This window comes from Mustela putorius, unplaced genomic scaffold (assembly GCF_011764305.1).
Source record: "Mustela putorius furo isolate JIRA1106 unplaced genomic scaffold, ASM1176430v1.1 tig00000831_pilon_pilon_pilon, whole genome shotgun sequence".
Classification (NCBI taxonomy): Eukaryota; Metazoa; Chordata; class Mammalia; order Carnivora; family Mustelidae; genus Mustela; species Mustela putorius.
In genome coordinates this window covers 3,582,562-3,606,165 of record NW_025421490.1, presented here as the reverse complement: position 1 = coordinate 3,606,165, position 23,604 = coordinate 3,582,562, and the positions used below count along the sequence as shown (strand labels likewise).

The window sequence follows — 23,604 nt, the reverse complement described above, 5'->3', positions numbered from 1 at the left end:
TTTTTTGGGTTTTTTTGACTGGAAAGAAATGTCTGAGTCTTTGTGAGAAGGCAGGAAGGAAGACAAGGAAGGAACTTCAAAGTTGCCTTGACCCCCACACCATGGCCCTCAAATACTTATAAAGGATCCTGGGGGAGGGGTAAATTGCTCAGGTTGAGTTCTAGCAGCTCAAAGCCTATGAGGATTTAACCTGAGGTAATTATGTATTAATACGCAGCTCGGAAACAAGTACCCTTAGGTTCAAAGCTTTAAGGGAGCAGGGTGATTCAGAAAGGTCACCCCCCCCCAAAAAAAAAAACAAGAAATGGAACTGATGAGAACAATAGCCACCAATACTTGCACCTCCACGAGGAGTCTTTGGAAGCCACTGGACTCCTGGCTCGTTTTACAGTTCGATTTTCTGGATAGTCCAACTTTGGAACAAACCGGATGATTCAGAAAACACCTTTCACAGAGGTTTAAACACCCAAATTGGCCATTTTCAGGCCAAGCAGTAAATGGCTGAAGCATGGGAGACGGATGGTGGGCATGGAGGAGGGGAACAAAGAGAGGTGGGGGAAAGTGAGGAGCCCCAAGTGAGGAGAAGGGGAGGGGAGAGAAGGGGAGAGGAATGGAGAGGGGGGTGCGTGGGTTGGAATCAGAGGGGCAGGGGAGGTCAGATTTCACCTAAGCCTAATCCATGCCTAGAACTACAAAGCTCACGGTATGGTACATAGAAAAATGAGAACAGGTTTTGCGTTTTTTTTTTGTTTTTGTTTTTGTTTTTTTCTTTCCCTTAATGTACTAAGGGGGATAGAAGAAACGTTTACAAAATATTTACTGAGGCTGCCCCAGCAGCCTGCAGACATCCACATCTGGCGGGGTTCTTCCCTGCCCTGATTTACTCCCCTTGGGGCAATGGAAGGCAGAGGCACTGCAAGCAGCCTCGTTCTCTGTCCTTACAGACGTCCATCTGCTTCCAGAAAGTGGTGTGTCCTAGAGGAGCAAGGTCAGCAGACGGGAAGTGAGGTCCATGTCAGGTGTCCAGGCCAGGAGCAGGACCTCTGCGTTCTTTACGGAGTTACTGCTGGTCAAAGCCCAACACAGCTCACTGAGCAGGTGGGACAGACCAACCCCACATCATCTCTCTCCCTGAATTTTGACACCATGAGCTCCTTCTGGTGGAAAGAGCCTGGAGAGAAACAGAGATCAAAGCAACAAACAAAAAAACACACCAGAAGAGCAAAAACGAACCAACCCCCCACCCCCATAATTGTTACTTATCTTTTTTTTTTTTAAGATTTATTTATTTATTTGACAGACAGAGATCACAAGTAAGCTGAGAGGCAGGCAGAGAGAGAGGAAGGAAGCAGGCTTATTGCTAAGCAGAGATCCCGATGCGAGGCTCGATCTTAGTACACCGAGATCATGATCTGAGCCAAAGGCAGAGGCTTAACTCACTGAGCCATCCATGCACCCCTACTTAACTTTTAATTCTCTTTTTAAATACATTTATGATAAATACTCAGAGTTCTTAAATTTCCCAAGTTAAGGACCTGGTTCACTGGTAGAGAGACAGGTTTCCCAACACAAAACCCAGACACTTTCTGGAAAGCCCCATGTTCAGGGTTAACGCTACGGTGCACACCCTAGCCTTTTTGGACACTCAGTGGAGAGCTAATCAGTGGATCTGTTGTCTCCTGGAAACCGAGAGGGGAAAACAATCAGTTCAGTTCTCTTCCCTGGGCTGGGGGAGTGAGTGGGAATAAGAGATCATACGAGCACACTGGGAACCCACAAGCTGGAACATACAGGTTAGCACTGCCAGGCTGACCTAACTCGCAGGTGCGCGGTTGCCAGGTAACGCTGGGGCCTCGGGTTCTCTGCGAAGCCCTGCTGTTGGGCTGGGAGAGGTGTGGGCACCGCCTGGGGTGCTGGTGGGGGCAGGGCAAGCGGAGTCACTCTCGGGGCAGCTGGCGAGCAACTGCTCCTCACCTCTGTGGCAAGTGGAAACAAGCCGGGGGGTTGGCCCTGAATGGCTGTTCTTCCTCAGCTGCCTGTGTTGTGAAAGAGCTCTGATTAACGGTGATGGTGCAGAGAGGAGGAGGAGAAAACCGTGCTGTGCATTATCTAAAGCATGCCATGTTTTTTCTTCCAGATAGATGGATAGATAAATATAGATACAGATATGTAAACACCACTCCTGCTCTTTATAAAGTAATATCTAAAAAATTCTTCTCCATCTTGGGCAAGTTCATAGGGCACATTTTCACAGATGTGAAGGGCAAAAGCATCTTTGGAAAGAGCCATGGACTGGTTGAAAACACCTTGAGTCTAGCCCACATTGCTGCTTTACCTCCCCATGTTAGCTAGGAGCCTTCTCCTCTTCTGAGATTCGCACAGAATCTGCTCAAATCCTTACGTGTTGTGGGAAACCCAGCATTCCTTTCGATCTCTTTAGGGATTCTTGAGGATTAACAACGAAAACCTCTAGGATTTACCTTCTAGGACTCCTACTTCCTTCTTGCATAGATTTAATTCCGATCATGAGTTACACAGTCCCTTATATGTGGTCTGCATACAGAGTCTACCATTTCCTAAACCATTTATCTGGCAAATTGGTAAATCTGGACTGCTTTGTTCCCAGATAATACCAGATGTGAAAGGACCTGCTTGTCCCTAAGCTAATGTTGATCTGTCTTTTAGTGGATAATAGTTGGTCAGTTTGAGTATTCTTAGGGATCTGTGTTTCATTCTACTTGAGCAAGAAAGGGTTCAGTGAATGGACAGGTGCAACATGGCGGTGCCCAGCAGAACGGGTGCTGGCTTTCACCTGGAATTCATCTACTAACACAGATCCAATGGTTAAGAGCCAGTGTCTTTCAGAGTCTGGATCCAGGGCTGGTCAAGTTCAGAGAAGGGTGAATATTGGGATAATGCATGGCCTGTCTTGACAGCTATGTCTTTACCAAGCATAGAGACTTCCTTTTTCACCTTGGGATATATCCATCTGTTCATGAATCTGATTAGGGTGAAGAAAAGATGAGTTATCTGATAAGGCTCTAGAAAAGCTTAGAACTGGAGGCTGAGGCAGAGGCGGGGAAGCTGTATTGTCACCACCTGGAATCAGGCAGGCAAATGGGGAGATCATGCAGGCCAACCTTCCTAGCCCAGGGGCCATCATTCCACTTTATGTGTTTGAGTCATTGTGAGGAGAGAAAGATTTATAGGCATTCTTTCAACACTTACTCAACAAATACTTACCAAACACCTACCCTATTCTGAGCTCTGTGGTGTATTCAGAAACCGGGGCTGGAAACAAGTCATTCTTTCTTAGTATTCTCAAACACTACTCTTTTTGACTGCCTGGAGATCACATCCTAAGTATCAATACATGTATTGATTGAATGATTAGATGTGTAAAGGATATTACAGGGTTGATATTGTCAATATTTTTTTAAAAAGCCCAAAGCAAACAAACTATTACATGCACAGTGCTCAAGCCTGGGGAGATGATATGAGGCCCTAATAAGAAGCCAACCCCAACTTATTGCCCTGGATTCGGAGACCTTAGGGTCACGGCATCAAATGTGTATTAGAAAAGATGTCTTTTAAAGAAAACCATAAGTATATGCAGAGTTAATAGTCAGTAAATGTCATTTGTCTTATTCGATCGTAACCAACTTGAGGATCTGATATGGGTAAAGACGCCTCGTTCATTAAGGAGGTGCCATACTTGGCAGGTGAAAATGTGGTCTTTGGTAATAGTCATCACTCATGAAGCTATATCTCAAATGTGTGAACAAGGAAAAATACTACTTTTGTAAAGCCTTTGGCACCTGTCCAGAGGTTTACACAATGCCAAAGATGAAAAGCTTCTCTTTCTGCATGTGTCACCTCTCTTTAGGAGTGCCTCTTATCCCCCTGAAGAGAGAAGACATGGCTTTAAGTGCAGCTCACAGAGCGTGGTAGGCCCCCAGAAAGAATTTTGTTGGGCTGATTCTAGGACAGTGTTACTCAACTTTTCAAAAAAACTCCTACAGTGCTTTTTCATTCTATCTTCCAGAGAAGCCAGACCAGCCAAATAGACGTTGACCACCTGCAGATCTCTGTTACAAAGGCCAGAGACACATGAAATATGCTTCATCAAACTGCGTATGACCCCTTATGCCAACATTTTGTAAATTCTAGCAGTTTTCTTAACTTGGGGAGCCATACTCTAGTTTTCCTTGGATAGTCGTGGTTTCCTCTTGTATTGGTGTAAATATTACAAACAAATCCTCCTTTTATTCTCATACACATCTTAGTTTCTAAGATAAAGTATATGGTCGTCTTATTCTTAATTTGGATCCTGATCTTCCACTAATTAGAATAACTCTTCCAGGATCATTCCCACTTTGTCTCTACATAGCTATGTGAATTTGGAGAAGTCCTCTAATTTTCCCATGGTTTTGTATGGTCCTTAAAATAACGGGGTTGTGGGGCGCCTGGGTGGCTCAGTGGGTTAAAGCCTCTGTCTTTGGCAGAGGTCCCAGGGTCCTGGGATTGAGCCCCGCATCAGGCTCTCTGCTCACTGGGGAGCCTGCTTCCCTTCCTCTCTCTCTGCCTGTCTCTCCACCTACTTTTGATCTCCGTCTGTCAAATAAATAAATAAAATCTTAAAAAAAAATAATGGGGTTGTGTGGACCGATATCATCTACTTCCTCTGTAGTTCCCGTGCTCACACTGAGTGTTAATCGTATCACATTACTTTGGTTACCTTTGGAGGAGTCCATTTTTCTCTCCAAGTGACGTGGGACAACTGGATTTGGGAGGGTCTTTCATAGTCCATAATTCAGGGGTGGGGTCCTTCATGCTATTCTAGGAAGTTTCTTGCTAGACAATGGAAAGCCCCAAGATTTGTCTAAAGATAGATGATATGACCAAATATTTGCTTCAGAAATGTATATTATGATAATCTGGGTGAGAAGAAATGGGAACTCCAGCAAGAACTTTGCAGAGTTGTATCTCTGGGTCTGGGAAGTCCTGGAACTAAGATCTTTCTGAGCTCCAGTGGGAATGCAGAACTTTTCTTATGAGTGAATTTCAATCAAGTTTCTACCTCCTCTCGTCAAATGTCTCAAATCTAGGTCATTGGTATAGTATTTCCTTGGTTCTCATCTTTTAATATGGTTTTGTATGTGTTATTAAAAAAATACCACTGCCGGCCCAGAGTGGGATGTCTTTCAGTGATGAATCAAGTGATTCCCTTGTGTTAGTTTATAAATTGTTAACTGCTTTGGGGGATTCATAGGGATGAAAGATGCTTTATTTATTGTCCTTTGAGATGAAAGATGCATAATTTATAATACCAGGATTACTATTTTATTTACTCTTGTGACACTGAAATCACATTCTTTTCTAGTGATGGAATTGCAGAAGAATCTTGTTTAATTTGTGGGCAAGTGGCTTATTAAAAGCTTTGGTGTTGGAGGGTCTGGCTACACAAAACTGGGTGTTGTATGAGGGAAGAATATGATCCTTTTGTTGTTACACAAAGGCTTTATTCTCCTGCTCCCAAGCCTTAGTAAGATGTTAAACATGTGTGCATGATGTAAAGATGTTGGCTCTGATGTGTGTTCATGCACGTTTATGATGACGTAATTAGGTACAGCTTTAGACTTTGCAGGGTCTTCTCTTCCAGTGGACCTTTGCATGGCATTACTGTATGTTTCCAGCATCCAAAAATACCCACAAATGTGTGTGTAGGAAGATGCCAGCCTCCTGGTGGATAGACCCTTTAGAATTTCCTTGGCTATCTTCACTTTGCAGCCTTATAGGGAAGGCTAGTTTCATTTGTTTGCTTGCTTGCTTTTAACTACAAAGGTGGGGCTCACTTCTTGGCAACCAGGTTTGAAACAATTTCTCTAATTTTTAAAGAATATTTGTCCTGTGTCTTCTCTGTAACAGACAGATTGGGGAGAGCCATGGATTTGTGTGTGGATTGGGTTGATGCAAGACTGTTGAAGTTGTTTACCTGGTCATTCTACCAAGCCATCCTTCCTCATAAGGGACTGATGTCATGTATGCAACTTAGGGATCATGGCATTGGTGGACCTTTTGGAAAGAAGAGAACAGAGGCAAGGTAGCTCTTAGCTTCTTCTTTTTCCTTCTTTTCATTTTTCATCAGAGGAAAAGTGCTTGCCCTTTGCCATTTGTGTCTTATCACTTGTGATGAATGTTTCATTTCATCAAAGTCAATTCTAATTCTGGAAAATAAATGCTCACCCAAGAAGGGCCCGGTGGCATCTTTCAGAACCTCACAAAAAGGGAAAGCATTTTGTTCCATAAAGAGAAGACATCTGCTCCCTGAAGGCCTACTGGTCATCTCAGGAATGAAGGTCTATGTTCTCTTTCTTTTCTTTAAAAAAAAAAAAAAAAAACATCTGCAGGGCATAGGCAATGCATACTGCTATCCTATACTCTACTTCAATGATGGGCTTGGCTTTGAGAGGATGGAATCATAGGACAATAGAACTTTACCTTTATTTTATAGATACTATTATTTTATAAATGAGAAATACAGGGCTAGAGAAATAAAGTAGCTTGTCCAAGGCCATCTAATTGAGGAAACAAGACTTGAAGATTATTTCTTTTCTCCTTCATTACTGTGTTTTATTCATGTAAATTTGTTGTTAAAGCATGTTCTCTTTATAACACCTGTTCTAAAGCATAGAAAAAATATTGTTTCCGTTAGGCAGAATCAAAGCAGAAACACTGTGTGGTAAAGAGATTCAAGGACCAGGTCAAGAGATACTCAGTAGCAGAACCTGTAATAGTAATGTATATACAATGAAAAGAAGTCCTATTTAAATCACTGTAGATACATCTGAGTTGTGAGTATGGGTTTCTAGGACCACCATAGACTGAAACAATCACCGGTTGTTGCATTCTTCTTCCCAACAATGTGCTTTCAGCCTTGAGTTCTATTAAAAAATGAGCTACACAAACCCTACATCAAATCTAAGAAAGAGATGGGCATGCATTTGCTATTTGTCTGTAGAAGACCTCCCAAGTACCTAATCGTTGCCTACAAAAGTGACCGGCCTGCTATCTTTGCTGACCTGCCTGCCTGCTTATTGTCATAGCTTTGCAGCATTTAATGGGCAGTTCTGAAAAAACAAGAGAGAAGCAAACATGAGCTCCGCTCATTTGGAACAATTGCTCTCCTGTGTCCAAGACAGACATTATATACACTAAGCACAGATGAAGGAAAAGAGGACACAGAAAAAGGGATCACCTGTGATGTTCAGACTTAAGAACTTACACATTGCTTGGTGTTTCATTGGAGCATAAAGCTGTTCCCCAGGGTGTCTCCTGTTGTCTGGCTTTGCCTGGGGATACCTCCCTAAGGATGACCTCCATTTCCAAGGCAGAGCCTCAGTGTTCTGTGACTGTTGCAGAAACTGGTGGTAAGTTCAGCCTTCTTGGCAGGCAGAAACTTTCAAAGAATGGTCTCACACAGCAGAGTCCTCAAGTTCTTTCCCAAATATCTAAAGGTCCTGATTGCTCTTGCGGTCTCTGCTTTCAGTTAATGAATGCGTATTGATGATTTCAGACCCACGTTGAAATTGGGACAGACCCTAGATTTTTTAAATTAGGGATTTACAAATAATATGTGTTGTCTATAGCAGATCAGGAATTTCACATAGCTTTCTTTTTTGTTTAATTAAAAACTCTCAACTCTGAGGTGGAGCTTCATGTCCCATTCAAGTGGAAGCTCAAGAAGGAGGTGTGGCCACGTTCCCACAGATGAGATATAAGGTCACCCTTTGTCCCAGTTGCTGTGGGTAATTACTGACAGATCTTCACGTGATTCTCAATACCAGGTGTAATCAGTGCATTATATGATCACCCTAGTAAATTTGTGCCAGAGTTGATCACATGCAAAATTGTGGAATGTCTTTTTGGGCTTTTCTTTATATCATGGATCAGACCTCCTCCAGTCCTCTGTCCTGGCAACGGAATTTCCCAGACTCACCTATGTGTGATTCTGTCTCAGCTGGTTAGTTATTAGTTACTGTTAAATGTGGGTGCGGTTACGGTCCCACAAGCATCCTTCATCCACAAACGAGCCAAGGGTTCCCAACCCTTCTGCTCTACAAACTTCAGTCCGGCCACTGCCTCTGCGTTCGTTAGAACAATGTGAAGGCATCTGGGTGTGAAGTGGTCATTGGGATGATCCCTTGTCTTTGTGCCCTTGTGTCCTTTCCCTCTGTGCTTCCACAGGACTCTGTCTATGGCTTTCCCTCTGTGATTCATAACATTGCAAGATGGTCACTCGCTTATCTTTCTATCTTTCCTACAGTACTATGAAATGGCAAAGAGCCAAGAGCGTGTGCATTCTCAGTACCTAGCAGAGTGCCTGAAATAATAAAATGAAATAAAATATGAAACAAAATAAAATATAAAATAAGATTATAATTAAATTAAATTAAATTAAAATAAAAGGCTTGACAAATAAGTAGAAGAATTCATTTTTCTGCTTCTTTCCCTTGTTTTCCCAATTCTGTTTTTGTTTTGCTTCTTATTGTTCATTTGTTTGTTTGCTTAACGTAAACAGAAAATCATTGTCTCACAGTTCTGGATCCTAGAAGTGTAGAGTCTAGGGGTAGGCAGAATCAAACTCCCTCCGAAACCTAGGGGGGAAATTCCTTGGTGCTTCTCGCTAGCTTGCAGAGGTGGAGGGCTATCACATGGCCTCCTCCTGTGACCACATGCATGTGTGTGCGTGTGTGCACGTGAGTGAGTCCTGTGTGTGTGCTGGAAGTTTTGTAACTTTCTCAGTGCTGACTCTTGTTCAAGGTTTTTGGTCCTCAACTGTTTTTGCTCCTTGACTTCCAAGGATTTCCTGATTCCCCACTATTTACTGAGTCTTTTGGTTCACCAAATTTCCTGGTATTTATATTGTTATGATATTTGTCTTTCTTCCTTGCTGTGAATCTACTTTGGAACCTGAGTTGGTAGCAGATCCAACTGTTTGAATACCCAGACTCGACTGGAGACAGGAACCGCTTGCCTGTGTGGCCTGCTTTGACTCCTGATATCTGTCCAAACTGCTCTACTTTCTCTCCTTTTTGCATCATTGGATCTTGGAGTTAAAAGACATGGCTTTGAAAACTCTGTATCCAACTCTGTATCCTCTTGAACTCCCATTCCACATCTGGGGAAAATAGGTAGTAACAATGCCCTCTTCTCAAGAATGGATGAGATAAAATACGTAGAAGGACTTTGCAGATCAACACCAAGCTGCTTCTGCCACATCCCCAGTTAGGGGGCAGGCCATTGCTGCTTTGCACTTGTTGAAAGAAAGTTCTTAAACACAGAAAATCCCCCTCAAACCATAATAACAAGGCTCTTCTAAAGCAAAGAGCGACCACATTAAGATTTGGCTTATCACTGTGGAAAGATGGCCAGCTCTGGACTAGATCATCTTTGGAACCAGTGAGAATTGCTGCTTTATAGTGTGCTAAATTTAGACCTGTCAGACTTTTCCAGCTAAAGGTTGAATGTTCTCTAAACTTAGACCATGTTTGTAAATTATTTTTAAATCGGTTTCTTAGAATTCTAAGCAATTTGGGTGTTTCAGCCTGACAGTATGTTCGTTACATCATATAACAACTGCAGAAATTACAAACTAGGGGCTATTGGTCTGCAAAAGCCTTTAGAAAGTTGGGGGGGGGTACTTAAGAAATTAAGCCAGACACAGCAGTGCCTATCTTGAGTAAAGCCTTTGTATTAAAATTTCAGACGAACAGGCCTAAAAAGCTCAAAGAATTCCATCCAGTAAAATTTGGAAATATTCTCCAAATTTTATTTACTTCATCCTCAAATTATTCCAACCATGTTTCCGTTTTGTAAAATATAGAGCTCACAACATTGACATTTTCTGTAAAAGAAGAATGCTATTTTTAAGAATATAAGTCTTTTCTCCTTTGTGGGAAGATTTCAGAGATTGTAGTCAAGGGAACTGCTTATAGAAAATATTAAATGAATAACAAAGTATGACACTCCCAAGTATAATTACAGATATTAAAAAGCTGTATTAATAATAATTTTAAGGGTTTATAAATAAATAAGTTGTAAAATAAATAAGTCCCAGGATTGAAAAAGCATAGCATAGGGAATAGTCAATAATATTATGCTAATTTGGTATGGTAACAGATGGCAACTACGTTTATTGTGGTGAGCACTTTATAATGTGTAGAATTGTTGAATCATTATGCCATACACCTGAAACCAGTTTATGTCAACTACAGCTAAAAATTTTTTAAAAGAGTTTGAACTTTCTTTTATAACTTATATATATACATATATATATATATATATATTTTAAGATTTTGCTTATTTATTTGAGACAGTGAGAGAGAGCACATGGGAGCAGGAATAGCAGGGAGAGAGTGAAGCAGACTCTGCAATGAGTGGCAAGCCTGACATGGGACTCGATCCCAGCACCCTGGCATAATGACCTAAGCCAAAGGCAGATGCTTAACCGACTGAGCCACCCAGGCACCCCAGGCTATATGCTTTTTAAAGTGCTTGCGAGCATTGGTCTTCAGCTGCAAATGCACTTGAAATGCACGCTAAGCTGAAATGGTTTAAAAGGTTTTGAGATTTGGGGGCCGATGATGGTTGTGTTATGAATACCTCTCAAGGGGCAGATACGACTTCACCTTTTGCTTTGTTGCACGACTTCGTAAATCATAATCCTCTCTCATGACCACAGTGTGATGCTTTGAGCTGGCTGAATAATAGTTGAAAACCTCTGAAGAGCTTGTGCAATGTTTGGGACATACTGCACTAATGGTCTGCACATTTCTAGAAGCCCTGTGCTCTGCTCAGAATGGCCACAGGGAGTTAGAGGATCGTCATGCTGACTGTAGCACAGGCAAGTTTAAGGATACCTCAAATATTTATTCTGAATCCACGCTTCAGCTCGTCCCCATGCCACTCAGATTCTTGCAGCAGTAAACCAGTGAAGCATGATTGATGGGAAAGTACTCTATGCTTTGAAGGAGGAGGTAACGCTGCCGTTGTGAGCTGGGAAGCCTTCTCTAGAAAGGGCTAGATAGTAAAGAGTTTCAATTTTAAAGGCCATATGATCTCTTTTGCAACGACTCGATTCCGCTGTCGCCGTGTGCAATCAGCCACACACAGTATGTAAGTGAATAAGCATCACTGCGTTCCAATGAAGCTTTGTAAAAAGAGACAAGGCAGGTTTGGACGGTGGGTTGTGATTTGCTCACACCTGTTCTAAGCAATAGCTTGGTCACTGCTTCTAATTTTTTAACCTCCTTTTCTCCACAGAGAGGACTCAGACCCACGTAAAAGATCAGAGGGATGTTTATAATCACCAAAACTCAAGACAAGGTCTCTGACTTACTGCTATACCTCGAAGAACCACTTTGGGAGATGGTAAGTGATTGTATTTCTAATCCTTATTCAGAACAAATAAACAGTTGCGGTGAGACGTTAAACCAAGAAGACAAGATGCCCCTCTCCTTGGTAGAGTCTCAAAGCCCCTCCTCTGTGGTAGGTACCGAGGAGTTGGCTACACATGGATAGACGGTCTATGAACCAGAGACATGAGTCAAAATCCAGGGAAAACAGAGTCCGTTTCCAGGACTGAGGCATCACGGTGCTGAGGGGCTGATGATTCACAATCTTTGTCTCACCTCCTTTTCCTGTGCCTCAAATATGAGGCTTTTTCTGCTTGTTTTCCCATCTAGAGAAGGGGGTGGGGGAAGGGGGGAGGGATGGTTAAAGCAAATAATTGAAGAGCATAGGGTAAAGTAGCAGAAATGGCACGCACACACACAAAAGCTGAGGAGATAGACAATGTGAAGCAAATCTTGCTCTAAGGAGAGATTGAGTAAGTGGCATTATTTTGTTTCCCTTCACTCTATCCCACTATTCCCAGCACCCGTCATGAGTGCCACTTGATGGACCCCAAGACCTTCTCCCTGCCTGGGGCAAGGCTCGTGCCTCCAGGCTTCTCCTCTCTTTCCCCTCTTTCCTCTCTTCAAAATTCTCAAATAATCTCAAATAGCTTCTAAAAAGAAGGGCAGTTGTTGTCAGACTAATATGGAATAATCGATAGCCCCCAAGTTAGTCTGTAATTTATGACACTCAGGAAGCATCGTGAGATCATTTTAAGCAGAGAAAAATAGAGAGGAATTCCATGGAACCCCTTCAGTGACACCGAGGAGACCACAGGTGCTCACTGTGGGGTCAATACAGGCACCTGCTGCCAATATCAGTTACAAACACAAAAACACACACTGTGAATCTCTCGTAGCTCAAGAGCTGCCCACTTCTCTGGGTTCTGAAGATCATCCTTCCTTTTCAGATCCAAATATGGTGACTTGAGACCTACCCCCAAACAGGATGAAAATATCTTTGATGTTCCTAGAGATTTCAAGGGGATAGAAATCTCAATTGGAGGGTTCCCCTTTCTCCAATTGAGATTTCTATCCCCTTGAAATCTCTAGGAACATCAAGGTATCATGCTTAGCAAAATAAGTCAGTCAGAGAAAGACAACTATCATATGATCCCCCTGATATGAGGAAGTGGAGATGCAACATGGGGGGTGAAGGGGGTAGGAGAAGAATCAATGAAACAAGATGGGATTGGGAGGGAGACAAACCATAAGTGACTCTTAATCTCACAAAACAAACTGAGGGTTGCTGGGGGGAGGGGGGTTGGAAGAAGGGGGGTGGGTATGGGCATTGGGGAAGGTGTGTGCTTTGGTGAGTGCTGTGAAGTGTGTAAACCTGGCGATTCACAGACCTGTACCCCTGGGGATAAAAATATGTGTTTATAAAAAATAATTAAAAAATAAAAAAAAGATATTAAAGTTTTTCAAAAAGCAAAAAAAAATAAAAAAAGAAATCTCAATTGGCCTATTTAGTGATTTCCTTCTTAAATGTCATTTGCTGCACTTGGAGAGTCCTTGTCTTCCCCGCTGGTGAACACCCCCTGATTTCTTCATTCCCTTGTGAATAACTTGCAATAACAGTCTTGCGTATGGCAGACTTTTTCCAAGGTTGGCAGTCATGTTGGGCAGTTATAATACAGTACTGTGTGGGCGTCAATTTAAATTTAATATTAGATATTACAGTCTTGGTAGTCATTTTTTAAAGATGTATTTATTTGAGAAAGAGAGAAAGTGTGTGTGTGTGCACAAGAAGGGGGAGGGGCAGAGGGAGAGAATCTCAAGCCAACTGTCCTGATTGTGGAGCCCAACATGGGGCTTGATCTCACGACACTGAGATCATGACCTGAGTTGAAATCAAGAGGCTGATGCTCAACAGACCGAGCCATCCAGGCACCCTTCAACAGTCATTTCTGATAATAGGAGGTGAACTTTCTCAGGACCCTTACCTTGGCACCGTAGCTCTTCTTTCCTTGCTTCTTGGCTCTTTCTCACATGTCCTTATTACTTCTTTTATTCCCAAGCCCTTTTCCCTCTTTTTCTATAATATTTTCTTCATCGTCTATACAGAGCAATTTCATTCTTTGTTTTCCAAACCCGCTCCTAAAGGTGGAGAGGGGCTTTCCATTCACACATATACACAAAAGATTATCGAAGTAATTCTTTAAGTATAGAGCTTTCTCCTAAATACGAAGCGTGCCATCACCCTGGAATGAAAACAAACAAACAAACAAAAAAATGCAGTCAGTTTTTGTGCAATAATAGCATTTTTCATTATTGACTCTCTGGTAATCTAATTGCAAATGCAATCACCTTTGTATCAGTTCTACTTTTTTAAATCTTCAGCGTCTCAAAATCTGACACAGTGGAATGGTTTTCCCCTCTCTCCTTCTTAAAGCTCCTACACATTTTGGTTCCCATGGCATCACACTTGGATTTTTAAAGCTCATTGAGCATTTCTCTTCCATTTTATTTCTGGACTCTTTTTTTTTTTTTTCTCCCTGGTCACCAAACCCAATGATGATAGGTTAAATCCAAGCTGCAGGGGGTGCCTGGATGGCTTAGTTGGTTAAAACTCCCACTCTTGGTTTCAGCTCAGGTCATGATCTCCGTGTTGTGAGACGGAGCCCCAGGTTGGGAGTTTGCTTGGGTTTCTTTCTCTTCCTCTCCCTCTGCCCTGTTCCCATGCTTGCTCTCCTCTCTCTCTCTCTCTCTCATAAACAAACAAACAAATAAATAAAATCTTAAAGAAAAACACAGGTTGTAGTTTCAGTGTCAGGTAAGTTCATGAAAGTCAGAGAGGGTCCCAGAAACCAACAGGCAAAATTATCGAACCCATTCTTTCGTCTCTGACCACTCCCCCATTTAATTAAAATATACAACTAAGTGTCTATGTGGTTATTAGTTTTACTTTTCAGATGATAGTCTCTGTTAACGCTTTTCACGCTTTATCTCTTCTTCACTTGTCTATTTGCCGGTGGTTATGAAGCATTCAGTCATTCAAGCTGGTAACACAGCACTATCAGGGAAACATCTGTGCCTCTGTCCCTGAGATTCAGATGACAACTGGGTCCTTGTCACATTTTCATTCCCAGCATCCTCACTTCCATCTTTTCCTTTCAGTTTCCACTGCCAGCACCCCAAACTCCAGCCCTTCATCTTCTCCAGTTAGCCATGAGACACAAAGTCTTCTGTTCTCCCAGTAGTGAACAAAGAGAACAGAACCTCGAAACTCAGTGAAAACAGTGTTGTTTCATTACACGATCATTCTGTTATTTTTGATACAATTGAATCTGATAAGTGTTTTTAATGGGATATAGCAAAGTTTTATCTGACTTCCTTTCCCAACTAATTGGCCAGTAGAGAGTTGTGCCCTGGCTGAGTCTAGTGTGGAAGTGGACAGAGAGGGCTGCTAGATAGGGAATGAACTGAAAACAAAACAGGAATCTGGGTGAACACAAGCTATGGAACTTGCCTTGTCTGGGAGAGGGCCCCAGCAGGAGGGTGAGGTGGCAGATGGCCTACTACTCAGTCACAGACAAGCCCATGTGCATAATATTCTCTGGTGCCAAGGACCAGAAGTACACGTCACTTTAAAAAAAATGGGAATGATTAGAGAACACGTGTGGCCTGAAACTGAAGTCAGACACCCAACACACATATGGCTTATTGAGACTCTTAAGATCTCACTAACATATTGTCCCGTTACTCTATTACTTCTATTAATCACTATTAAATACTTATGCCATTCACTGTTCTAGCCAATGAAGAGATAACAATAAATAATCAAAACCTCCTCTTCTCTCATGGAATTATATTCTAGTAGGAGAAGGTGGGTAATGAAACAGTAAATACCTAATCACAGAGAAAGGGAGTACAAGGAAGGAATGAGACAGACCAGTGGGGCAGAGATTGACTAGAAGGATCTTATTGTATATTGGATGGCAAGGGGGCAGGTACTATTTATGCTGAGTTCTGAGTAAAGAGAAGAAGGACCCAACCATGCATGAGAGTTCAACCTAAAGAGAAGGAGTAGGAAGCACAGCAGTCCAAGACAGGAACAGACACCACACCAAAAACAAAATTAAAAATTCAATATGGTTGGAACTTAGGGAGCCACCATGAGAGTAGACAGAGATGAGATACGAGAGATAGGCAAGTGTCAGATGTTTGGAGCCTTTTAGCAGAAGAACAATGTGTGAGTTTAATTGAAACAGGAGACCATTGATGGGTTTAAGGAGAGGAGTGACACTCTAATTTTTCTTTTACCTCCATTCATGGCCTGTAGCACCACTCTGATAACCATTCTACTCCTCATTGCTTATCTTCTCTGTTCTCTTTTCTTTGCCAATTGCTATATTTTTCACTCAAAATTTCAGAAGAAGCCAAGTAATTGACTAGGTAATTAATTCCCCTTAATCAGGCTACCTCATGAGTTGCTGGATGAACCATGGATGGGCCACTCTTGAGTCAGCTTTCAAGTCTTTGTACTAGCAGTGGACACACCCGTTCAGAGGAACACTTAGTTGCTTCTGTGAATTGGGAGCTCAGGGCAGGTACATTTCAATTAGAATGTCATTTCAATTAGGCTGTCAGGAAAGGGAGTCTGATGTTTTCAATCCGTACCTTCTTCTGCAGGCTTAAAATTAAATAGCAAACTAATTAAAAGTAATCAAAGTAAAATGCATATAATATTGTGTATCACATTATAAAATTGTAATGTTTTCTATATTTTATTATTAACGTGGTATATATTTTATGTACATAAAATAATTACATCATATTAAATTATTTACCTTCAGGTCTACAGAATATATTTTCCCAGAAAACAGGGATGATGATTTATATTAAATCAGATCTAGTTTTCTTGGCCCTAGATGCATGCTTGGCAACATGGCTAAACGAGATTAGCTCGTGGTTTGTAGTCCTTGATGGAGATGTCTTTGTGCATCTTCTTGGCAGCTCTGCAGATAACCTGCCCATATACATCTGGTGTATTGCTGTGAAATGTTGCACTCATAGCATCTAAAACACCTGTTCCTTGTTACTTTCCTTGCTGAGAAATAAGTAGTTTACATTTTATCTTACCCACATATTTTGATGTGTCTTAGAGATCCTGGATCAATCTACTCTGTCATAGGTTAATCTAACACCCATGGAATAAAAACTTGTCCCCAACATACCAAGCAAGATGTTGGCAAAGCCCATAATAGAACCCGTGTATTCCATTTTCTATTTCAATAATTTTTACAATTGTGTCTGGAAAAGGAAAGGTGAGTGGGAAAAATAAAATACTGCAACATGTGGGAAAATGGAAATGTAGGAATTGACTTTGGTTGGGGAAAGGCAGTGGAGGGGATAATAAAAGGGGAAATAGCCCATTGAGAAAAAGAGACAATGGGAAGGAAAAGGAGTATAAGAAAAATGGAAGTGTCCAATATAGAAAAGTAGACAATATGACCCATACATAGAAAAGTAGACAATACGACCCCTACACCATTTTGAAGTCAGTGTAATCCTCTTAAATCTTAAGAAAATTTTTCTATATGGCAATGTTTTAATTAGCTTGATTTCTTTGAAGAGCTTTTGTCATGAAAATGGGAGATAATCAAGGATTTTCTTGACTGTGATTCTATATCCAATTTAAATTGCATGGCTTGACTCATCTATAATTGCCTGATAGTTTCCCCAAGGTGATGGATGCAGAGTAAAGCAGGCTTATTGACCAGAACCCTTGAGTCAGCAGCTGTCTGCGCTCTGCTGGATGTTAAAAGTTCAGCAGAAGCCTTTAAGATTCTCTTTCTTCTTTCTACTATGCTTTAAGCATTTCTTCCCATAAGCTTTGCTGTAAGGACTAAAGAAGCAGAGTCCTTTTGTATTTACTCTCTATAAAAAATATCCTTTTGTTTCATAGACATGATATGCTGCTTTAGGCAGGAACTGACAAGCTTTTTCTGTAAAGTATCAGAGGTAAATATTTCAGGGTTTGTTAACCATACTTACTGTCCTGGGCCAACACACAGTTGCAACTACTCAACTTTACCAATATAATGTAAAAGATACAAAAAGGTTTACAATACATAAAGAAATGGGTATAACTGTATTCAAATAACTTTTATTTATAAAACCAGCTCATGCACATTTGAAATTTTTAAACTAGAAGGAAAAAAGAAAATGGAATAAAGAAAATTGAAGTGAGCTTAAGTTATGGGATACAATCAAGTGGGTTAATATGTGCATCATGGTAATCCCAGAAAGAGAAGAGAAATGTACAGATAACTTATTTGAAGAAATATTGTCCCCAGACTTTTCAAGTCTGAAAAGAGAAATGGACATATAAATTTAAGAAGCCCAATCTGGCTATGAAAAAACCCAAAGAAGGTCACACCAAGATGCACTATAATCAAACTGTCAAAACTTACAAAGAGAGAATCTGAAAAGCAGCAAGAGGAAAGTAACTGATCATGTACAAGAAGCATCTATAAGATTATCACCAGATGCCTCAGCAGAAACCTTCAGGTCAACAGAGTGTAGGATGATGTATTCAATGTGCTGAAAGAAAAAAACTGTCAACCAAGAATACTATATCCTACAAAACTCTCTTTCAAAAATGAAGGAGTAGTTATGACTTCCCAAATTAAAAAAAAACACAAAAAGACTTCCTCAGATAAACAAAAGCTATGGGAGATCATCGCCACTAGATTTTCCCTATAGTAAATACTAAAGGGAGTCCTTCAGCTTCAACTGAAAGGACACAAAACAGCAACACAAAGTCGTATGAAAACATAAAGGTTTCTAGTAAGTGTAAATATATTGACAGATATAGGATCCTGTAGAATTATAATATTGATGTGAGTCACTTTTAACATGTATAAAATTCAAAAGATAAAGTGCAAAATATAAATCTATGTTAATAGATTAAACAATTAAAATGCATGTAATTTGAGGGGGCAGAGATGTAGGAGAGCTTGTGATTAAAGTTATTATCAGTTTAAATATTTTTTACTTTTTTATTTATTTTTTAAAGGTTTTATTTATTTATTTGACAGAGAGAGATCACAAGTAGGCAGAGAGGCAGGCAGAGAGAGAAGGGGAAGCAGGTTCCCCACCAAGCAGAGAGCCCGATGTGGGGCTTGATCCCAGGACCCTGAGATCATGACCTGAACTGAAGGCAGAGGCTTTAACCCACTGAGTCACACAGGTGCCCCTAAAGTTTTTATCAGTTTAAAGTATATTCTTACAACCTTACGATCTTTTATGTAATACTCTTGGGAACCACAAGAAAAATACCCATAGGAGATACACAGAAAGAAAGTAAAAGGGAAGAAAATCACATCACTATAAAAAAAAAAAATCAAGAAATACAAAGGAAGGCAGCGAGAGAAGAAAACAAGGACAAAATAGCTACGGGAAGAAAAGAGCAAAATGGCAAAATTTCTTTCCGATCAGTCACAAACAAAACAAACAAACAAAAAATAAGATTTCACTGTATGCCATCTACTGGAGTTTCACTTCACACATAAAGATACACGCAGGCTGAAAGTGAAAGAATAGAAAAAGCTGTTCCATGCACATGGAAACCAAAAGAGAGCAGAGCGGTCATACTAATATCAGACACAACAGAAAAAGAAGGTCTCTCTTTCTCGCCTTTCTCCCCCTCACCTCTCTTTCTGTATATATATATATATATATATATATATATATATATACTATTTACCATACCATAAAAAAGAGTAAATACTTAAGAACAAACTTAATCAAGGAGGCAAAACACTTACATACTGGAAACTCTAAAATGTTGCTGGAAGAAGCAGAAATAGATGGAAAGACAACTGACGCTCATGGTTGGAAGACTTATTGTTAAAATGTCCATATTACTAAAAGTGACCTACAGGTTCAATGCAATCCCTATCAAAATTCTGATGGAATTTTTTTTTTTTTTTTAGAACTAGAAAGATCCTGAAGTTTCTATAGAATCTCAAGGGGCATGAATAGCTAAACTTATCTTGAAAAGAAAAACAGAATTAAAAGCCTAACACTTTCTGATTTCAAAACATATTACAAAACTGCAGTTTCAAAACAGTGTGGAACTGATATACAGACAGAAATATAGACCAGTGGAACAATACGAATCCCAGAAATAAGCTCTTGCATATATGGTCGAATGATCTTCAACAAGGATGTCAAGACCACTCAGTGGGGAAAGTACAGTCTTTGACAAATGGTGTTGGGAAAACTATTTCTACATGTAAAAGAATGAAATTAGACCTTATCTTGTACTATGTACAAAAATAGTTAAAAATGGACATGAAGACCTAAAATATAAAATTCATAGAAGAAAATATAGGAGAAAATCTATGACATTGCCTTTGTCTTGGCTATGATGGCAAAAGCACAGGTGAAGAGCAAAACAGACAAATGGGTCTACATCAGTCTTAAAAAGTTATACATTCCAAAGGAAATAATTAATAGAGTGAAAAGGCAATCTACGGAATGGGAGAAAATATTTGCAAATCATATATCTAATAAGAGATTAAAATCTAGAATATATAAAAAAGTACAGTTCAACAACAACAACATAATGGGCAGGCTTGAACAGACATTTCTCCAAAGGAAAAATGCAATTGGCTAATAAACATGTAAAAAGATGCTCAACATCACTAATCATCAGAGAAATACAAATCAATACTGTAATAAGATATCACATCAGACCTACAAGGCTGGCTAGGATAGACAACCAAAAGAAACAAAACAAACAAAAAGTGAAAATAACCTTGCACAGGTGGGATCGTAAAATGGTACAGCCACTATGGACAGCAATATGGAGGTTTCTCAAAAAATTAAAAATTGAACTACCATATGATCCTGCAGTTCTATTTCTGGGTATACAGAAAGCAGAGCCTGAAAGAGATATTGATACCCTCTGGTTCACTGGACCATAATTCACAGCAGCCAAGAGGGAGACACAGCCCAAATGTCCATGGCCGGATGGATAAAAAAAAATAAATGGTAGATATATATAGTGGTATATATTCGGCCTTAAAAAAGGTTTTGTCACATGCCACATCATGGATGAATCTTAAGATCATTATGTTAAGTGAAATGCACCAGTCACAAAAAGACAAATACTATATGACTCCACTCATATGAAGTACCTAAGCTAGTCAAGTTCATAGCAGTAGAATGTCGAATGATGATTACCAAGGGCTAGGGGACATGAAATGGGAGTTGGTGTTCAATGGATATAGAGTTTTGGTTTTTCTTTCTCTGTTTTTTTTTCCTTTCTTCTCTTGAAAGAGAGAAAAAGAGCATTTGTGCATGAGTGGTGGGGAGGGGGAGAGGGAGAGACAATCTCAGGCAGACTCCCTGCTGAACATGGGGAGTCCGATGGGGGCACGATCTTACAACCCTGAGATTATGAACTGAGTCAAAACCAAGAGTCAGTTGCTTAACTGACTGAGCCACCCAGGTGCCCATAGTGTTCTGGTTTTTCAAGGTGAAAAATTCTAGAGACCTGTTGCATATCAGTGTAAATATACTTAACAGTACTAACCCATGCATTTAAAAATTTAAGAAGGTAAATTTCATGTGCCTTTTTTTTTTTAATGTCTTTATTCTACTTCCTTTCTTATAGTGTATTTTATCTTTTCAAATAGGCTCCATGCCCAACCTGGATCCTCTGTACCCAAACTCAGGGTTTCCCCCCTGCTCTACCAATTGAGCCAGCCAGGTGCACCATGTGCCTTTTTTTTTTTTTTTTTTTTTTTTAATGACAAAGCAGGTCATGGCATAGGTTTGGCCCTAGGACTCTAGTTTGCTGATTCTTGCAAAGAGCAAGCATTTCTGAAACAGAAGGGAAAATGAAAAAGGAGTGCTTTCTCTGTTTCCCAGGGACCTTGAAACCAGGCATTGTCTTGTAAAATCCCTTAAGTTGTGTTAGGGTTAAAAATGGAGGGTCTGGCTAAATGTTCTGTGTTCAGGGAGGAATACCTGGGGAGAAAGTCCTTGGGACCTGGGGGTTGGAGGAAGTAAGGACTTGCTGTTGAGAGTGGAGTAAATAGGGAGTAAAATAAATGTGGTTTATGTTTGCTGAGTCCTGGTAGTGTGGAGGCACCACGTGACTTGCAAGAATGGAAACAAATCAGTTTTAAAGAACATTTGCAGTGGGATTTTCCCTTTTGGGATGGTGAAAGAGTCCCACGTAGTCTAATAGAAATTTCTTCCAATTTTTCCTAATTAAAGTGACTATTTAAAAAAAAAATTGGGGGCTCCATAAGAAATATGTTGATGTCTATAATTTTTTTAAAAGATTTTATTTATTTATTTGACAGACAAAGACCACAACTAGGCAGAAAGGCAGGCAGAGAGAGAGAGGAGGAAGCAGGTTCCCTGCTGAGCAGAGAGCCCGATACGGGGCTCCATCCCAGGACCCTGAGATCATGACCTGAGCCGAAGGCAGGTACCTTCCCACTGAGCCACCCAGGTGCCCCGATATCTATAGTTTTTTGTGTGGGGTATGGTTCAATCTCTTGTATGTTTTATTTGCCTAAATTGGACTGTAAAATCTTTGGTGTGGAGATCAGGTCGTTTACTCACTCAGGAACAGAACTGTACAGTTGGGTGTTCTGTACCTCATAGGTACCACAAACATAGCACTGAACATAGGAATCCAAGGGAGGAATTGAAAGTATAGGATAAATAGTATTTAAAAGAGGCCTTAAAAGAAGTTGCTAATTTTAAAATGGGATTAAACTGGACTGTCAGAAATGCTGCTTCTGATTCTCATGGGACCTCAAATAATGTGAAACTGGTACATTTTTTGTTTCTACCTTTCTGCAGTTACTTTTGATTGCCTTGGGGAAGTATTACTATATATATATATATATACCTACCTATCATATCTATATATATATATAGAATAGTACTTATTTGCCCAGTGGCAAAAATATTCCTATTAATTTGTAACTTCTAACTGCAGATTTTTCCTGGCTGTCAGGTCAAATTTCTCTGAAAATTTAGGGGAGAAAAAGTTGTTACTTTGGTAATTTAAAACTCCAGCTTTCTCTCATTTTCCCCAAATGCAACACTTGATACCTCCTGGCCCACAGAAAGGGCTCTGTTATCCATCAGATTTCTCTTCTGCATAGAAAGGACCACTTTAGGATCAAAAAGACACAGGCTTTACCCCCATCAAAGTTCTGTACTTGGGAGAAGCTCAGTATTTGTGCATATTAAAATGGTCCATATTTTCATAAATGAATACATGCAAATTGCACTGCCATAAATATAATTTGAAGGATCTTAGGTCCCACGACAAATATTCCTTGAGAGTAAATTCTTGGAAGTGGAATTTGGGGGATCAAATCTTTCTATGCATATTGCCACTTCCTTAGCATGGTTTGTACCAGTAGATTTTCAACATCAGTGTAGGGATGTGGCCGCTTCCCAGAAAATGTTTCTCCTGCTTCTACCATAACAACAACTAGTCTGGATTCAGACTAGTTAGTTTGGGAACAGTAGTATAGTTTCTGGTGAAGCCACACATTCGGTGTTTAATAAACACATGGAAACTTCCATAGCAGAAGCAGGAGACAGTTCATGAAATGGTACCCCAGTGGGCTTCAAAGTCTTCTTCCTCTTAACAAATTGGTATACTGAATCAGAGAGGTGATTTATTAAATACGCCTTTTTATGAAGGAAGCATCTTGGAGAGGTAGAGAACGTAGCTTCAACAAAAACAATTAGATGAACACTGTTGTCTTCAAAAATACCGTAGAACTTATTTCATGACTAATGTAGACACCTAGTCAATATTTTTTTGTGCGTTTCATTGCCAGGAACTATGCTAGGAGTTGGGGAGTAGAGGCAAGACTAGAATACTTACTTTGACTTAGGAGCTCACCGCCTCATGGAGTAAAGCATTTGGAGAGTTGTAGCAGATGACTTGGGGACCTGCCCGCATAATCCTTGCCCCGTGTGTTAAGCCCTTGCCTGCACATAGGACTGGTGGAATTGGGCTCTGTCCTCTTGTGAGCACAGGGAAAAGGGGAACATTAGGTGCCTTATTACCACTTACCTCTCCGCCATGGCCAGCTATGAGAATGAATGACCACAGTCACTTATCGTTTGGCATGTTTTTCTGCTTAAAACT

General features: G+C 40.4%; 1 long non-coding RNA gene across 1 annotated transcript in view; it reads left to right on the top strand.

The window, feature by feature from the left end:
* The first annotated feature begins 1,717 nt into the window (after window positions 1-1,717).
* Window positions 1,718-23,604, top strand: part of LOC106006660 — a 107,814-nt gene continuing 85,927 nt past the window's right edge. The window contains exons 1-2 of the long non-coding RNA XR_001180922.2: window positions 1,718-1,839; window positions 11,326-11,433. This is a non-coding gene — a long non-coding RNA (uncharacterized LOC106006660). The remainder of the gene's footprint in view (window positions 1,840-11,325; window positions 11,434-23,604) is intronic.